This window comes from Gymnoscopelus microlampas (genome assembly GCF_963454915.1).
Source record: "Gymnoscopelus microlampas genome assembly, chromosome: 13".
Lineage (NCBI taxonomy): Eukaryota > Metazoa > Chordata > Actinopteri > Myctophiformes > Myctophidae > Gymnoscopelus > Gymnoscopelus microlampas.
The window spans coordinates 35644496-35661665 of NC_139950.1; the positions used below are offsets into that span (position 1 = coordinate 35644496).

General features: G+C 40.0%; 1 pseudogene across 1 annotated transcript in view; it reads left to right on the forward strand.

Annotated features, from left to right (window-relative positions):
• The window catches only part of LOC311058637 (VPS10 domain-containing receptor SorCS1-like), a 51680-nt pseudogene that overhangs the window by 14771 nt on the left and 19739 nt on the right, over positions 1-17170 (forward strand). The window contains exons 6-16 of the transcript XR_014602913.1: positions 2333-2397; positions 3206-3324; positions 3694-3783; positions 5984-6163; positions 8830-8976; positions 10680-10782; positions 11120-11196; positions 11521-11612; positions 15568-15675; positions 16095-16212; positions 16958-17091. The product of XR_014602913.1 is annotated as a VPS10 domain-containing receptor SorCS1-like (transcript). The remainder of the gene's footprint in view (positions 1-2332; positions 2398-3205; positions 3325-3693; positions 3784-5983; positions 6164-8829; positions 8977-10679; positions 10783-11119; positions 11197-11520; positions 11613-15567; positions 15676-16094; positions 16213-16957; positions 17092-17170) is intronic.

Consider the following 17170-nt stretch of genomic DNA (forward strand, 5'->3'; position numbering starts at 1 on the left):
TATCAATCTGTCTATTATCGATCTATCCAGGTTTGTGTCCAAGCCTATTAGGATGATGTCACAATCACATTAAGCTTAATTATAGGCCAAGTAATTACATTGCATTTCACCTTTACGGAAAATCTGGTTTGACTTCTTTTTGACTGATTTCACAAACGTGTGCACTTGGGTAAGTGATGACAAAGTGGCTTTTAGAGAAATCACAAGAGCCAAAGAAAGGCGCAGAGGAGGCAGTTTCTCAGCCCAATAAAATATTATTGGCCTCTTGTTGAAAGCATCTGATATTTTAATCCTCAAAGGGATGAAGGGATCTATTAGTGCTCATTTCCTTTGGGGGCTGAGAAGAAAAGTATAACTTCCTTTAGTGGTGGCTATTTCCTCCAATTTCACCAGCATACTGCCACTAACTTTAAATACAGTTAATGGAGTTTTTGGGGCGGTGTAGCCGCCCCCTATAAGTGAGTTTTGGACACCGACCAAAAAATTTGTGTACCCCCTAACCCTTCCATTGTTAATGCAAATCGATACTTTTTTCATATCAGCCAATCACATTACAGCTAGTGTCATCACCACTAACTGTAATGTGATTGGCTGACTTTGCAAATTCAGGACTGTGATTGGCTAGCGAAACACATGACACATGTGCAGCCCTATGAATAGCAGTATGGACTTTAAAAAAAGTCATATATCCTTTTTTTAAAGTGAGTCATGTTGTGATGACCACACACCGCCCACTTCACACTGGGTGTGATTTTTTACTTATTATATTGGTAACAGAGCAAAGTTAGGCTTGACCTACAGTATAGAATTTTACAATATACAGATATTCAGTCTGCTCACAGTAAAATTATTTTAAGTTTAAGTACAGCTAATGCTCATGTTCTGTGTTTTATAACGTTAAAATCCTGAGCTCCATCTGGGATGACGTTTTTATCGAACATAAATTGGAGGATTTCGGGGGGCTCAGTCATAATCAACATTTCATAGAGAGATGCACTGACCTTTTCCTCTGTAATAGGTGGATCAAAGAACATTCTCATCTTAAACAAGCTCAGTGCTTAATGAGACTTCCAGTTTAGTAGACCTTGTATTGTGAATTTGTACTTCCATGTACTGTTGTTCTCATGTCTTACTAAATAAAGTACATCAATCAATGCTAGAAAATGGCCCTCAACACAAGGGAAGAAGGCCATCACAGTCTTCACATGTGCTTTCACCGTACACTGTGAACTTACTGTGGATACTGTATCCAACACATCTGTCAGAAAAAGATTTACTAAACGTGTTGGCGACAGTCTGGCATGTCCGGGTACACTGTAAAATCCTGAATGTCACTTTAACTCTGAAGGTGTACTTTAACTCTGAAGGTGTACTATAAATTAAACAAACTCTCAGAGTTAAATGAACACTGAGGCTTTTACTTTGTACGCTTCCTACACACCATGTAACATTGAGGACCTATTCATAAGAGCAATGCCCGCTATTCACTGATAGAATGGAATGAAGTATTTGACAGAAAGACCATTAAAAGAGATGAAGGTGAGAGGCAATTACAGAGTGCTGAGGGAAGCAGGATCACGGCTCGTTTTATTTTTTTCATTATAGTTCAGATGCTGTCATGTTATGGAAAATGAGAAGAAACCCATCTTCTGCCACAGTAGCAGCTATTAATGCAACAAGTGGTCACTTGCACTTAACTGCAGAATCTCTATCAACCATATACGTACATTGGGTCCTGTACACCTTCCCAGTAAATTATAGCTCAGGTCAGGTATAGCTGGCAGGCCGGTGTTTGTGGGAGAGTTCATACAGTAGTATTATTAATCATGACTCATGAGACAAGCTTTCTTAGGTTCATTTTAAAATGTAAATGTAATGTAAATCAGCTCTCTTTCAAACATTGAACTGACAGCACTTGCCTCTAGCTCTCTTTACATTTCTGAAATGTCACCTTTCTTTTTGCTATGGTTCTGTAACATTTTATCGATGAGTTTGGGGTATTTGTCAAGCAGGAATTGGAACACCCCGCTAAGTGTCTCATCTGCATAAAATTGGACTATTACCAGAATCAGAATGATTTTTTAAGTATGAGACATTTGTTCTGGTGAGATAGGTGCATTGCACTGACTAACATCAGTACTAAGATACATTTACAAAATATTCTGTACAAGTAACAAGAAAGATAAGATGACAAGACTGTCACATCTTTATATCGCATGTTGCATCAGTTGGGTGACATGAAGCCACATAATGTACAATATAATACATAATACATAATGTACCGATACTGTAACATGTCCATTTAAACAAGATGTTTATTATGTTATTACAGGTCCAAACTGGGTTTAGACAAAGAGCCAGGAATGATACACTTGGAGACACGTGTTTTTGATGGACGTGAGTATTCACATAATTAAAGACACTTTGGTCAGACCACTTGTTTTTTGTGAAGCCTGCTGAGCAGGCTTCACAAAATATGGTACTGTAAAACAACAATGGTGGAGACATTGCCAATAGCAATAATATTTCAAACGGAGAAAGTGATTAGAAATTGCAGTAATACTGCAAATAATGTTTTTCAATAAGATGTAATTGCAGCACCTGTGGAAATGTAGTGAAAAATGGTTACAAATCATATAAAGTTCCCTATGCCTTCTCTTTAACGTCCTATATGCTTTAGATTTTGTCGGTTCAAACTGTAGTTCATCATATTTCCTATTGAAATAAGAAGAGACACCGAATCGAATTACCTACTGTGCTTGTGCCAACCTTCATTGTAATTCCTGAAGTCTAGTTCCAAAGGATGCACAGGGTAACAGATCTTTCAGTGCACTTACTGTAACTCTCTTCCCCCCATCTGAATTGGCAGCATTGAGACTCTCTTCATACGATTAAGCTAATTCATTTTTCCAAGGGACTAGGCTCCAACTTGGCTCTTTTCTTGGCCACAGTGTAGAGAGGGGCACTTCCATAAGGCCTCCGGTGTTAATGCCCTCTCTCTGGGGAGGCCACCTCATTTGGCTCAGGCTAACACAGTGGGACAGCTCTCTACTTTATCTATTAGTGACAACAGAAATTGGCCTTCCAAGTTTTGTCTGCATCAGCATAAGAAATGCTAAACCTTAATTGGGGACTGCCGAAGGTTGTTTGTTTTGTTGTTTCGCCCTTGTTACATTCTTAACACTAATTTCATGCTTAACTACAGGATCACAGTACATAACATGTAAACTGCAGAACTGCTCCGATGCAAACAAGGGCAAGCCCTTCCCAGGATTTATCATTCCCGATTCCCTGGTGGTTCAGGATGAGTACGTTTTCATCCAGGTGGGTATTTTATTGCAAGATCTGGCTCCATTAAAAGACAATTAAAAGCTGTAAAACCACCGCGCTGAATCGCATCTTAACGTAGAGTCCTGTTTTTCATTAACTAAAAGTGGCCATTATGTTGGAACGTGATGGTATCAAGCTCAATCTCTCAGTGCTACATATCCCTGCTACCATTCAGTGCTTTAATGCACTCCATCCTCATTAGTGGTACATCTAAGACGCTTCCTAAGGCTTTGACATTTTAAAATATTTGATGCTGTACATATACTGCTAGAGATCAATGAAAACAATGAATACTGTTTGGATTGTAATAGACATTCAGATTACGCCTGGTGAATTTCAAATCATGCTGTATTGTTTTTCTAGGTGCCAATGGGTGGTCAATCTGTCCACTATGTGTCCTATAAAAGAAACACATTCTACCCAATGAAGCTTCCCAAGTATACATTGCCAAAGGTAAGAAGGCTGAAACGTCACATTGATTGTTTAACACATTTGCAGTGGAATAAAGGGTAGGAATAGAAAGTTCTAGATCAACTACTAACCTATGGGCCCTGTCCCACGCCTGGCACAAAGTGGGCACAGCACAATAATCATTGCTATTTTCAACCAATGCAGTTGTCATTTTACACCCAGCACCCATGTATTCTAAATACCAAATGACCGTGCGCCCATTTAGCGCCCATGGGCATGTTCGTCTTAAAATAAGGTGTGGTCTGGAGTGCATTATTGGGATTAAAGGTAGTTCACCCCAAAAAAATCTTATTGTCTATCAATTAAGCACCCCATGAAGCCTTGAATTCATGGGAGATTTTTCTTTTTCTCTTCCGCATTCCTGAGCCAATAATTTGACGACCGGCGGAGCGTCAAAGAGTCTGCTACTGACCGATGACCCGGTCATGAAATTATTGTCTAAACCCCAAAATTAACCCCAAAATCAACCCCAAAATATCCATGAATTCAAGGCTGATTGCAATCCAAATCCAATCCGATTTCAACACAATAACATTCATATCAACATGGTAGATGACATTCATAAGGGACTCCGCTCCGCATTGAGAATTATTAATGATCTGGGCTAGATTATCAATATATTGCATGGGGTAAGTGCCTGTTTTCTTTGCCCGTAGACGAGTGGTGAGGAGAGAGAAAGTGGAATGAACATAGATGCATTAATTTCAATTAGTAGTAGCCTACACTTAATGAAAGAACATCTTCCTGTAAGGCTCTCATCCTGTACCTCTCATCCTGAAATAATGTTGTGAAACCATTGCCTCCTGGCTTTCTTTTATCTGTCTCTGATTAATGGACAGCAGTTAACAGTCGTCCATAGAGCTCCGACTTGCACGGGACTTTAATTGGTGGTTTAAATCAAAAACATAACTGAGAATGAGCGAGTGATTAAGTTGATATGTAAAGATATCATGGATGTGTATCACATAATACTACTTAGATGGTCCCACACTTACACTTTTCCACGGCAGAAAGCGGTTTGCGTCACCTCCAAGCCGTCTTCTAAATAGCAATGCGCCTATAGCTTTGTCTTCAAGGGAATGGGAGAAGACACTCTGATTGGTTTATTTAATATAATGCTAAAAAACACAGCCATGACTAATTCAGAGGCTTAATACAACACAGCGCCATGCGCCAGGCTTTGTGACCAGATAATGTGCAATCTAACCATGATAATTGGCGTGCCGTGGAGACACCCCTGATGCGTTTGCCCTGACTTTTAGACTACAGTAGGTCGTCTAAATAGGGGCCAATATTTGTCTGCTCTGTCTTGGTTTTGGTCTCCTGTTGCTGATGAACTGTAGATGACACCTTCCCTGACTCAGGAATTTTCCAGGCCACTAATTATATTACATCTGGCTGATTAATGTTTTAAACGTACGTTCCCTCATCATTATCATTTTAATACTAAAGTACCTGTTTAGCTCTAATGTTTGTCAAAGACCAATACATGTATTTCTGAAATTAATCGTCGTCCGATATGTATGGGAATACTTTAAATATCAATGACTGGCCTGCCAGTGCTCTAAATCAGATTTTGCTTATCACAAACTTTTGTGAAGAAGGCTGATGCACACCTGAAAGGTTGATGACAGGTGCTCATCACAAACTGCCATCTAATTTGCATCATCCAGTTGATGCAAAATTGCGTCATATCCACTTTAGAAATGTTTTTGTTGAGACATTTAACAATAGTCATTCTAAAAACTCTGGAAGGAAGCCGACTTTTGTGTCACAGGCTGTGAGATTCTGTAGTCGTGGTCCCCGCAGCCTATGGGCTCTGTTGTCGCGGTTGCGGTCTCATAGGATGGACTAGTTTTAACCACTTGAACCCTAGCGTCCCCATTCTGGGACGAACATTCGGCGAAAATAGCAGATCTACAAGCTCACAACGCATCACAACACAACACTTTGTGAGCTTGTAAATTGGTGAAAAAAGGAGGGGGCCTAGTATAGAGCCCTAGGGGACCATGGTCAACTACAGTAAGTACAATAGTATGTAAGCGGTTAAAGATATTGTCAAAAGTGTACCAATCAAATGCTAATTACATGTACAGTATATCATATACTGTATATGACCAAAAACCTTTCAGTCAACCAATACCTTTTTTTTACAATTAGCATCATGTCTTCTGTCATCTAGGACCTGCAGATAATCAGCACAGACGATAACCAGGTGGTAACCGCTGTTCAGGACTGGCACCACAACGATTCATATAACCTGTACATGTCAGAGTCCAGGGGCCAGTTCTACACCCTGACACTGGAGGACGTTGTGAGCAGTGGAGGACCCGAGGGCAACGTCATGATAGAACTCTATGAGGTAGCTTATTTTATGCCTATTATGAACCATGCAGTGTTTGCCAAACAATGGGTCGGGGACCCATTTTTATGGGTCGTGAGTAAATATCAAATATTTATACATTTTTTCCCAAGTAATCAACAAACTATGCTATAAAAACTGGTCAAACATTGACCAAATTGTCAAATAATATAAGAAAGAGGATTTGTCTTTTTATAGCCGATCTACAAGCTCACGAGGCATTTTCACACTATTTATCTGTGGAACCGAGTCAAACTAAAATTTATGCCTCAACTCCTACATTGCGAGTGCTTATCAGAGTGGGGGGTACCCAGTTCAAATATGATTATTTTGGGGGGGGCACAGCCTGAAAAGGTTGAGAACCACTGTGATGATAGAGCATTTGTGCACAGTGGTGCACAAACAGGAGACTATTAAAATTAAGCTAAGCATATTGCCTTGAGTTATTAATGTTTTCAAACTGAATTAGCTGATAAACATAATTACTGGACATTGTTTATGTAGCTACTTTTAAGGGCAGAGTTTGGTTTGCCTTGAGCATGGCTCAACAGTTAAGCAATTAATTATCATGATTATTGAAAATGTGCATAAAATAAAAAAGTCATTTTTAATGGCTATTATAAACCATGATGCTTACAGTGTTCAGTGCTCAAGTACAGAAAGTAACACATAGAAGACAGACGGTTTGGTCATCCAACCAGTGTTTCACAGTAATGGACCAATGAACCATTTTTTTATAATGAGGAGAGGGACGAGCAAGTGAATGGATTGTACCAAGAGATAAAACCATAGAGGCGATATGTCATAAATAATCCCCATTCCAGGTGCGCCCCAGTGACTCACCAAGTAAGAGCAGTGTTGCCAGATTATGTGAGAGAAATAAGCAACCAGGTCTAGGAAAACAAGCTCAAAAGAAACAACTATTATAGGCCACATGAGCACTTTAAACCTATATACTATATATACATATACTTATACTTTATACGTTGGATGTTTGAAAATAGCCGATCTACAATGTAGGTCTGCTTATTTAAAAAAAATCTTGAAATAAAATGTGGAATATTTGGAAAATGTTTTAAAGATTCTAATAACACAAATCTGATACAGGGCTCCCTGGCACAAATGGGGTTTAAGGACAAAATATATTAATTTGGGGGTTCGTCCATGACAATATTTGAGAACCACTGGTTTAAATAATAATAAATTGGAAGCAAGCCCAAAAAAAACGCAACCCGCAACTACCAGTATTTCCAAGCCACTTTACAGAAAAACAAGCCCAAAGTCCCTTATAATAAGCGGACATGGCAACACTGAGTAAGAGCACTTACCACATAAATACTGTAAGTGCTACTAGCTGAAGCCTCAGTCTGACGAACATGATATAAAATGGATGAAACAAGGGTTATTTATAATGTTTTGCAAAACATCAGTTTTTCATTCAGGTTTGTCAAGGGATGTCACCTGCTAACCTGCATGGCACTGACATGAGTTCTGATGATTTTTGATGATTTTTACCTGAGGTTAACGCGTCGCATGCACTTGTACCAGCTTGAAGGGATACAGCACTCGCTCCTAAGTTAATCATTAGTCCAGGAGCTATAGTAAATGATTCTCAGGAACCTGACAATGTTGTAAATGGGAACCACTTCTCAATTCCCCATCCCTCCCCAGGCCATTGTAAATAAGAATTTCTTCTTAAGTGACTTGCCCGGTTAAATAAAGGTTCAATGAAAATAAAAGTATGTCATGGAAAGAGGAACAGGGCGACCAGAGCTAATGTATTCTGAGCTCTCTGTTTTGTCGGCTCTATGTGTAGGTTGGTGAGAACTTGCCCTGACCCTTAAAGGAACAGATGGTCTACTTTACCCCGTAGCATCTGAGTGGCTGGCTGCGTCACATCCAAGTCTGAGCTGCTCTTTTCTCATTTGCCCTTCTGTTATGTTAGCGTCCCCTCAAATAAATAAGTTAACGGTCTCCCTCGTGAAGGCAATCCCACAGAGCCAGACTCTCAACTGTACTGCCAGTACAGTATAGAAGTATAGCCTAACTTGCCTAACCAGGTCAAAAACAGCCCTAATTGGCTTTTGAAATATAATATAGTATATGCGTGTTGACACATGCTATATGAGCTAACATTATTAAGCTCAGAAAGCGGTTAATGCAAATGCATATTTCGTTCTAGATTAGCCTCATCCTCAACTAGCAATATTACAATTCAGCTCAGATTGCCATCAGCAGTGATTACTCATACTGCTCACTGACCTCCATCTGTACAGACTTTATGCCCCCAAATATTCTGCTTCACTGGACAACCAGCTGATGATATTAAAAGGTCACTCCCACTTTGACAAACATTTGTGCTCTTTAGACAGAAAAGCATCGAGAGCCGAAGTAATAGACTGTGTGTGACTGCCTCTGTCTCCCCGCTCATACAAATACAAAGAAATGTCTCAGGGCTGTGCCATATGTTGTTTTGATTCCATGTAATCCTGCAGATGGTTCAAAATAGTGCTCCCTGTCAGTGAAGCAAGCGTGTACACACATCGCTCTTTCTCAGAACAAGGCCTTCAGCTTTACTTAAGTTTGAATAATTTATGGTTCTCTCTCTCTCTCTCTCGACTTTGTTATTTCTCCCCTCTCCTCCTCTCTGTCTATCACATTCGTAGGTAGCTGGGATTAAAGGTGTGTTCCTATCGAATAAAGTTGTCGAGAACCAAGTGAAAACGTACATCACCTACAACAAGGGGAGAGACTGGCGGCTGTTACAGGCTCCCATGACAGATCTCCGGGGAAACATGGTTGATTGTGAACAGGTACGGTGGATCCTGACAGGGGACTGCACTGGTTGATTGGATGCCTTTTGTCAGTCTACACACCTAGGGCAGTGTTGCCAGATTCTGTGAGAGAAACAAGCAACCAGGTCTAGGAAAACCAGCCCAAAAGAAGTGGCAATGGGCCACATGAGCACTTGAACATATACATCAGCTATTTGAGCTTGTAGATCGGCTATTTTCAAATAAGATCTTGCAGGGAAATTATAATAAGCAGATCTGGCAACCCTGACCTAGGGCTGGGCATTATGGACAAAATCAAACATCTCGATATTTTTGACCAAATATCTCGTTATCCATATTTTGACAATGATCTTAATTTTTGTGGGGCCCACAACGCGTTGCACTTGTATATTGGAATTTTCGCTATTTTCTTTAATAAATTACACTCATTGGTAAGCTCAGTAATAGCCACTGTAATGTAAGTTGGTTGTGTATTTCATCACAACATTTATTTTAGCAGTTTGTGATCACAATTAAATTAATTTTGTCATCTCTTTCCTTTTATTTTATCTAATTGAATAAAACACAATGCAACACAGTTCACACACATACCCATACCCATAAATAACACCCCCTCACCAAAACAGTAGACAGTGCCAAGGAATTCGTACAAAATACGTACAGTACACACAAAACATTAAGGCTATTGGAACTGCAATGAAACTACCATAACTCATTAATCAGTTTGTTAAGTGGGAATAATAGTGCTAATATTTTTTTCTTTAAATAGTTTTCTTATAATTTTGCTCATTGTTATAATTAACATCTGGGAGTTCTACCAGTTTGGTACTGTACGTTAAGCCTAATTTATGGGAATGATGTTTGACAAGCATAAAATAACAATTTCTTATAATAAATGTTTTTGTTTAGATACTTTAAGCCTCATTAAGCAGAGTTTTTGGTTAAGCATTAACATCCCCACGAAGGCAGCCCTCGCTACCTCTGTCAGAATCAGCAGCAAGGAATGTGAAAAATGCTTGTGTTTTTTTTGCCACTGCTGAAAGAACTTAAGCTACAAACACAAAATTCTGCCACAGTTAATAGGGCATGAGGCATATTTAATTTCAACTATACAAGGCAACAATGTTTTATCCATTGTTTTTGCATTCATACAAAATGAATATAAATGTATTTATACATACAGTAAATCTCATTATGCATGTCATTGCGGAACAACATAATATATCATTTGAAATATGAATTGGATTTATTAGGGGGAGGCAGCACCTAAGTTCACCTACGTTCTCCCTAACGTTTCACAGATTTAGGAAATGGTGAATCGTTAATTTAAAAAAATCTAATGTTTTAATTAAACTAACACGGCCACTATTTAAAATATTTCCTCCTAAATCGCCCAGTTAGGAGCTCCTACTCGCCTTAAGATGTTCTGTGAGTATGGCCCATGGTACTTTGCAAATTAAAACAAATACTCACAATTTCCACAATACAATGTGAATCAAACCTTTCATATACAGTAGGTGATGCTGCATGTATTATGACTGATAACCAACCTACAGTATGTTTTCCATGTTAAGCTTAATTTATATACCCCATCGCACGACAGTGTCACTCCCTAAAAGAGCAGATATACGTTGTGTTAGCTTGTGCAGTAGATCAGTTCTTTTAGGCAAGCGACACGGCTGTTCCACGGGAATATAAATGAGGCTTTTACTGTTTCTCAGCCATACTGTTCACTGCACCTGCATCTCCATGTGTCTGAAAATCCTTACACCTCGGGAAACATCATCAGCAAAGACTCTGCGCCTGGAATTATTGTAGCATCAGGTAAGGTGGTTGTTTGATCAGTGCAACCACATCTTTGTTTACTCATTAGCGTCTACCACTCAGGGCCTCCTGGTCTGTCTCCACTTCATTTCCAGAAGTCACACAGCTGCTCTTCATAGTGCTCATTTTAGTCTCTGCTCTGCTGATGTGGGAATGGTATTTTCTCATTTGAAACAGCCTCTGTGATTTCCATTGCACTTGTCCTGTTACCTGTTTTTGTTGGTTTTGTGTTGTCAGATTAAATCATTAACTTGAAAGAGATATTGTTTTTGCTGAATGCTTACATGGATGAGTACGTGTTTGAGTGAATACATATATGTATTCCCTCTGTATTCAGGTGTGGTTGGGCCTGAATTGACCAACAATAACGTCAGCATTTTCATCACTTCTGATGCTGGGAACACGTGGAGAGAGGTACATTATGCTGACTGCAAGAACTGCGCGTTTGTAACCTGTAAAACTATATCCAAGGGAGCGTATTGATTTTTCTCATTGGCTTATGAGTCCATAAATCTGCTAGATGAGCAAACTTTTGATGAATGATGCATAACAGCATTGACTGACTTGGGGAGGCATTTGCTTTTGGGAACGCGGCTGTATCGATTTGTGTACTTTTAACTTATTTAGTGTGCATGTACTCTCATCATACAGTACAACACATACATGTACAATTGTACATACTGTACATTTAACCGTAAAATCCTTAGTGTTCATTTTGTTTCCTTTTCCTGTCTGTAGGTGTTTGAGGAAGAGTACAGTGTTTTATTCTTGAACCAGGGAGGAGCTCTGGTCGCCATCCGACACACGCCTCTGCCAATTAGGCACATCTGGTAGGTCTCCCCCAAAGATATGTTAATGCATATTTCAAAACAGGTGGTACAGTAAGCTGAATGTTTATAAGCTCTGTCGCTTCACTGCCAGGAGGTCCCCAAGTTCATTACCGCTCTGTTTGTGTGTGGCTGTGCGCCCTGCGAAGATACCGCTTACAAAATGCTCTTTGTTAGTTATTGTGCTCATTGGCCAAAAATATTTAAATTTCACGAAGCACACAACATGACACTACCCATTTAAATTCCAGGCAGATCTCCAAATAATCTACATTGTCAAGCTTCTGCATGATTTTTATAGACTATTATTAGGTACACTGACCTGTATGGATAGAAGGTGGCCATTGGTCAAACTGCGACTTTGTACAGGCCAGATTCCGCTTTGTCTGTGCGTGCGTGCGTGCATGCTCCCAACGCTGAAAGGCAAGAATGTCATAGTATGTAATCACAGCACACAAATCATGATGGGTAACATTATAATGGCTACTGATTTCAGGTCTAGGACTAAACAGCAATACTATACAGTATTTTATTTGCATTTCTTGCTTTGGTATATAAAGGAGCTTTCCAACTCCAATGTCCAAGCATCCAACAACCTGTCAGTTCGCATATGGTGCGCACCGTTCTACGATGGAGCGAGTGCGCATATGGTGCTGTTAATACATATGAATATAATAATGTCTGCCACTGTGTTTGTGGAAACATTCCTAATTAAGCACACTTTATGTGCAAGAACAATTCACTGTAGCATGAAATTACAGGTTTCCAACAGAATATCTGTAATAAATAGTTCAAGTGTGCCACCGGGCTAAGACAAACAGAACAGAAACAGAAGGGCAATCAACAAACAAGTGGCAAATTGAACATTTATATAAGCTGTGATTTTGTAGGAGACTTGCAGGCTGTTGACAGCTTCATGTCAACTGTAGGCCTACCGTCTGGTATTATGGTGTTCAGTCACTGGTTCGTGGACAACAAGTATATGGTTCATAACACATTTTAAGTTGGTTCTGCAAAATGTCATCTAGACTAGAGAGTGGTTTGAGTGTCAAGGGACCCTGGATACCGCCTTCCCTATACAAAAAAGGTAAACAGGGTCCCGAAAGGGGCTAGTCCCCAGGCAGCTAAAGTAGCGTCACAATCATTTTAACCATATTATCCATTTATATGTTGACTATTCAAAAATAGCAGATCTACAAGTTAACTGCGAGCTAGTACATCTGCTATTTTTTTTCCCAAAACATCCAATCCAATCCACTGTATTTATATAGCACATATTACAAACACACGGTTTCCAAAGTGCTGCACAAGAGAAAATACATAAAAACAATGAAGAACATAAATCTTCTCTTCTGGGGGTCCCTGGCACAAAACATTTTCAGATGGGGTCCTTGACTTGAAAAGGTTTGAGAACCATTGTAACGTGTCTCTTGAATAATGGCTACACATCAGCAATGAGCTAAGATGCTGACGTGAGCTTTGTGTACAGAGGTGCCAGATTTTGTAAGAGAAACAAGCAGTCTACGAAAACAAGGCCATAAGAAGAGACTAAGCCACATGAGCACACCAACTAATTTTGCCTTAATTTGTTTTTAATCTAAATACACATTAATTTGGGGGTCCTTGACATGAAAATGTTTGAGAACTACTGATTTACACAACATTTGGAAGCAAGCCCAAATAAGCAGCTACACTTTGGTAACAAGGCCAAAAAAACGCAACCACCAATATTTACAGTACAAGCAACTTTACAGAAATTCAAGCCCAAAGTCGCTTATAATGAGCAGACTTGGCAACACTGGCTTAGCTGCGTAGTTCACTGTGATTTATCTACTTTCCTTGGGACACACATACATACAGTACGCACACACACACACACACACACACACACACACGGACGCTCATACAGACCAGCCCTGTTCTAGATGGCAGGCCCCTTTGGTGCCATGTGTTAAAAACAAGATTTGATCGAACAAACTTGAAAGAGACTACCTGAGTGTGTGTATTGGCAGATTTATCCTGTGTGCATTCATTTATTAGATCAAATGCAGTCCCTGAGGAAGCTTGACCTGGTAAAACTTGCAACCAAACTCTATCCATACCTCCAGTAGTTTGCAGAGGTGCCCCACTCTTCTCCATCTCCTTGGCTTTCTTTGAAATGGACATAGTACTCGTTGTAAAGTGCCTTGAGCTCCACAGGATTTTGTGGGAAGTTCTTGATCATCGTGTCTTCCTCTCTATCTCTCACTCTTTCCCATCCTCTGGCTCAAAACCACCTTTATTTTTTACTTTGACAACATTATATGTGATCGATGACTCTGTGAGTTGTGCGTACCTCTTGCTCACTTGTGTTCCTTACATCTTTGGGTGTGTTGTCACACCCAGCCCAGAGTCTAATTAGTTTGGCTCATGCCAGGTGTTACAAATCTAACATCACTCACCCTACCCATGTAATTCAGAGTTGCTTCAGCCTGCTCCAATACGAAACTTTTTATTTTAAAACTACGATGCATTAAACGCCCTGTTGCAACACGTTGGTACCAGTTGTCACTATGGCAGTGAACCAGGTTATATAAGCTACATTAGAATCCTACTGAATAAACTACATTTGAATGGTACTGAATTAATACTGTATTAGACTATAATCCTACTGAATAAACTACCTTTTTAAAAAAGATTAGTTTTGAGCGTTTTGCCTTTATTACGAGAATCAAACCCGGGACACAATGTTAAGGCAACAGAGCATGTGTGGTATGTGCCTTAACCACTCAGCCATCAGCTCCCCACTGAATAAACTACATCAGATAACCCTAACTCTGCTAATAAATAAGCTACATTAGAATGCTCCTGAAACTACATTAGAATGATACTAAACTTGAAAAGTGTGCTCCTCGGAGCACAGGTCTCTGCCAGGCCGGGTTGCCTACCCCAGGGCCCGCAAACCCAGCCACTTGGAATGGAATCTGGCACAAACAGGGCCTTTGAATTGCGTCATGATCCAAGGAATCCAGGGGAAAAAATATGTTGATTGTACAACCTCCGGTTCAAGAGTTATAGGCTAAAACGTGAAGTGGGCTGTTGTAGCGCCACCATGAGAAGATTTGAAAGAATTGGAATGGAGGTTCTTCCTTGGCTTAGTGGGAATGTGAGTGCAAAGTTTCCCAGCAATCGTGAGCTGCATTCATGATGTGTGGCATTTTGTGCAAAACGGCCACCCCCACAAACTTTGGAAGCCAATCATAGCCAATCTGAATGGAATATGAGAAATGTATACCGAACATTACAACGCTAATGAATAAACTACATTGAATGAGATACCTTAGAATTAGAATTATTAGAATGCAACTGAATAATGTATATTAGAATGATACTTACTACTTTGAGTTTTGGAAGTGGGTGTCAGAAAAATGGGATAGTGAGTGTTTATGGAAGTAATGTTTTGTAAAGGTAAATTAATAATTTCCCAAATATTTACAGTCATTCAGGTACATCACTGTTTCTTCTGGTTACACCGCGGCACACTCACCAAACAGGAGCAAATGTACTGTATCAGTCTGTTGCAAAACGTTTTGCACCGTAGGGAGTAGACGTATCGTTCAGCTAGAGAAACATTGCAAACCGGTGCAAAACATTTTCACGTTGAAAGCAGGTGAATTGGATGAACCTAGAGTACATTTCCCATAGGTTTGAATGTGAGTGATTGACTGCCTAGGGTGGCCACGTGATGGACTGGCACCTGTCCAGTGTTTCCTCCTACGTTCAGTCCATTGCATGCACCCCTCCCCCCCACACACACACACACACCACCGCTACCACCCACCAACTCTGTTACCCTGAATTGGATGAAGAAGGCAAAGAAAACAGAATAGACACCTTGCAACTCGAAAAGTCAGATTTTGCTTTTGTTTGATTTGTGACTGGTCTCCTCTGGGATTTCTGCCCACTCTTCTCCCATCAGGCTGAGTTTTGATGAAGGCAGAAGTTGGAACAGATACAGCTTCACCTCCTCCCCCCTCTACGTGGATGGGGTGTTAGGGGAGCCCGGCGAGGACACCCTCATAATGACGTAAGACACAACCAAGTCAAAAGTAGTTAGTTTTGTTATTTATATCACACCCCTGAGAAATTTAGACATGACCGCAGCATTGTTTCATTTATTATGTATGAATGAAGAGCAGCAATGTGCTCAGGGCCGGATTATAGGCCGTAGGGGGCGAGTGACCTGGGGCACCAGCCAATGGGGGCACCAACATTTTGTGAGCTTGTAGATTAGCTATGTTCAAAGAATTTTGAAAGATTTGGGGGAAAATATATATTTTTGAAACAACACAAATTTTGTATGGGGTCCTTGGTACAACATCTTTTCAGTTGGAGGTCCACGACCAAATACATATAAATTTGGCATGAAAAAGAGAACCACTGGTCTATAGGAGTCCTTGTGAGTCAAGTAATCAACATTTTCTTTCTTTCCTTGTGTCTCTACAGAATATTCGGCCACTTCAGTCATCGCTCTGAGTGGCAGCTTGTCAAAATCGACTTCGGTTCTATTTTCAGTCGAAGGTGTACTCCCAAAGATTACCAGACATGGCAGCTAAACAATGAAGTAAGAATAGCATAATAACGTAGCATTTCACTGTTGATAATGTTGTGATTCTGTTTGAGACCTATCATTATTTTCATAGAGAGTTACTATTTTCAGACAGAGATGTCCTTAAAATAATGCACCATTCAGTTGTCTTAGAACTTCTGCCTCTAAAGACGTTCAAAGGAAAATAAATGCTGGGTGATGGTTTGTTTATGACATACCCATGGCCTTATTTATTCACAATAACAACGAGAAAATAGCATTTGATCAACACTTTAATTTAATAAATAGCTTAGCATTACTGACAATGCGGAACAGCCCCAGGAAAACTGGCGTCGGTGAGAGGTTGCTGTTTTTGTGTTTTGTTTTGCTCCCAAATGAACTCCAGTGTCTCAGTCCTCAGACATCAATATTACATCATTTTGGTAAAATCTAAATCACATCAGTTTGACAGCCAGGTTTCATCCATGCTTGACATATTGAGTTGCCTCATGGTGACAGTTAAATGTCCAGTGTGGCTCTTTAGCTTGTGCTGATAGGTCGGGCTTATCACCATGTGCATATCACACCTTCGCCAGATCCAGGGCAAATAAAGCCTGGATATGTGATCAAAATGATGCACATAAAGTACCGTGGTCTCTTTGATATCTTTGCAAAAGAAAACGAAAACAGACAACTGAAATCTTTAATCTTTAATGATGCATCATTTATGACAGGGTGAAGTTTGGTGAAGTTTTTCACCCACTGTTCTTTGCTGTTGTAGGGTGAAGTTTGTATCATGGGGGTGAAGAGAATCTTCCAAAATCTGAAAGCTGACGTCCGATGTGTCAAAAGCAGAGATCAGCACATCTCACACATGTCAGACCCCTGCCCGTGCACAGAGGCAGACTTTGAGTGGTGAGTCTATTCCTCTGCAGGCTACAGTGTTCGCTTTATTATATCTAATGTTATTGATCTCCATAGACTGAATTTATGC